We start from the raw sequence: 2918 nt of genomic DNA, 5'->3' as shown, positions 1-2918 counted from the left end.
ACGTCTGCCCTGTATACTTAGTGTGGGTGGGGGATGAGTGATCGCTCAGTAAAATCTGTGGCATGATTGTGTTCAAATGTGTCAGTCATCAGGGGAGTAGGCGACATTTGGAGCGGGATTTGTGAGAAGCCAGCCAAAGCTCGCATTCCCACAGAGATTCCCAGGGCATCCTGGAGGAAAGTCTGTTAACAGGAGGTAATGGCTTACAATCCTGCACTCAGAGCAACACACACTTCCAGATAAGGCCTGTAATTGTATAGGATTTTACAAGTGCAGACTTGGTCTGTAAGATTTTGGTTTTTTTTGTCCCACCATGACCACAAGGTATTGATGTATGTGCTTTGCAGCTATCTGTGACTGCATGTGTCTGTGTGTTTGAGCATGCACCAGTGTGTCCCTGTGTATGGACATGCGTCTGTGTCTGTCTGTGTATGTGAATGTGTTTGACCCTGTGTGTGTGTGCATGGTGTACATGCATCTGTGTGAGCACGTGTAGAAGCATGCATGGTGCATACAGGTGTGAGGGTTTGCAGGTGGTTTCTAGGTCACAGGAAAGGATGTTGGGAGATAGGGAAACAGCTGATTTCCTGGGTGAAAAGGATCTGCATGCTACAAAAGCAGCAGGGAGGTCTGTGTTTAGGGGCTGCCAAGGCAACAGTTCAGGGAGTCATGCTAAGCTCCATGAGGCTGTGGGAAGGCCCTTCCTTTTGACAGAGCCTGGAACTGGTCTGTCTGAGTGACTGGCAGGAGCGTGAGAACATGAACATTATGGCTTCTGGGAGGAGCAAAGAGAGCTCTCTGACCAGGCTCCTCCCACAAGCCCAGAGTCCTTCCCCTTTAGGACAATCACGGCTAATCTTCAGCTCCCACCGGCCACAGAGTCATGAAGAAGCTTCCAATTTCAAGTCCACACACCTGGCTGTTTACCTGCCTTAGGGTGGGCTTTGTGCTTGCTGTCCCACAACCAAGCAGTCTCTGCTTTCCCTCTGCTCGAAGTCGAAGGAACAGTGCCGTTTTGTAACCAGGCGTGGGTATGCTAGGACCCATGCAGGAGGTGTTGACAAGGTATTCTAGCAAATGTGGTGAGAACTCAAGTTAGGGGTAAGGCAGGGAGCTGCATGTTTAGATCTCTTTCCGGTTTACCCCAGGTAAGTAGAATTCTACTGTTCCAACCAAGTGTTGACTTACGAGAGTTACACATGCTCCTGGGAACATGCTCTCTGACTTCCTGCTAGTATGAATGCTTCTATGTCTCTCCCTTCCTCAGCTGAGCTTAGTCTTCAGTGAGAGCACACAAGGACTAGGGTCAGTCTGCACAGGGACCAGGTGCCACTCGGGACACAGCCAGGGCCTCCTCCTTTGGCTGTGGTTGATGTCTCCACAGCCCCTGACTACTTGGAAAGGGTTGGTGCCTCCACAGCCGCACTCCGAGAGCTGGCTGACCACCAACTCGAACAGTCACATCCCCTCTCATATGGCCCCCAGCGGCCAACAGAGCCAGTGGGTGCACCCAGAATCCATGGGGCTTGGGGAGAAACCGTTAGATTCCTGCTTGTGTGTGTTTTCATTTATTTTTATTTTTATTTTTTATTTGTTGAGTTGGAGTCTCACTCTGTTGCCCACACTAGAGTGCAGTGGCTGCTCCCGGCCACTGCAACCTCGACCTGCTGGGCTCCGGCGATCCTTCCGCTCAGCCTTCCAAGTAGCTGGAACTACATGTGCGCGCTACCACGCTCGGCTAATTTTTTGATTTATTGTAGAGATGAGTCTCTCCAAGTTGCCCAGGCGAGTCTCAAACCCACGGGCTCAGGGAATCCACTCACCTCAGCCTCCCAAGACGTGGGATTACAGGCTGAGCCACCAAGCCCAGCTTGTGTGTGTTTTTAAATCTGACAAAATGATTCGAGCCTTATGATAGGTGACTGCAATGGCAGATTCACATGTGACCTTGTGTGTTAGCACAGTCCTGTGTGTATGGTTGTTAAATGCAGTGCCTTGGAGGGGGCACATACTCGGCTTTCTTTTGTACTCAGTGTTCTATAATTGAAAGCAATAGGAAATGACTCTGAGTGCTTCTGACAGTGTCCTGAGCATAGGGGTCAGCAGGGGATCATGGGAAGCGCAGACTCTGGTTTGGTGCATGGATTCCCTAGGGCAAGGGCTGAATTTCCCATGCCTGCCTAGGGAGGCCTTGAATGACTGGAATAAGGTCTTCCTGCCCAGACTGTGCTGCCTACTAGAAGCATCTGATGAGTTTTTTAAACACCTGATGCTCAGACCAGATCCCACACCAAATAACTCCAGATTTCAGGGGGCAGACTCGGGCATAGGTGTTCTTGGGACACTGAGTCTAATTCCCACAGCAGCTGCACATGTAGAACTGGGCAGTCACTGTGGTTACCACCTCATCCTTGACACACTGGCAGCTGCCCCTGCACCGGCAGGTGTCCTGGCTCTGCTCGTTGGCATGGCCTCCCTCCCTTGCATGAGGCTCTGAGCATGAGGACCCATCAGCAGTAAGGAGATGCTAGACTGAGAGGATGACTGGCAGTCAGCCCAGCAGGTCTCGGCCCTCCTTGCTGGGCTGGGCTCCAGCCACGCCTGTGATGCCCTCCTTGAGTGGTCTGGACTCTGGCTCTTTCCTCCTGTGCCTCAGGTTGAGCCCTGGTAAGGCACTTGGCCTTCAGTGGGGCAGACACGCCATCCTGCTAGATGCACCTGGCCAAGGGTGTGGTTCAGAGCTGGTTGGTTCCCCACAGCAGCTCTCTGCAACTCTTCTTCTCCATGGAAGCAACATTTTCTAATTTATCCAATGGTGTCTTTCTGAATTATGCTTCTTCATATGCTAACAGAGCTGAGCAATTTGTCTTGTTAATTAATTAAATTTTTCTCATGGTCAATATGTCCTAACAAATCTA

This window comes from Carlito syrichta, unplaced genomic scaffold (genome assembly GCF_000164805.1).
Source record: "Carlito syrichta isolate Samal-C Ts95f unplaced genomic scaffold, Tarsius_syrichta-2.0.1 Scaffold289014, whole genome shotgun sequence".
Classification (NCBI taxonomy): domain Eukaryota; kingdom Metazoa; phylum Chordata; class Mammalia; order Primates; family Tarsiidae; genus Carlito; species Carlito syrichta.
Note: the sequence above shows the minus strand (reverse complement) of the source record.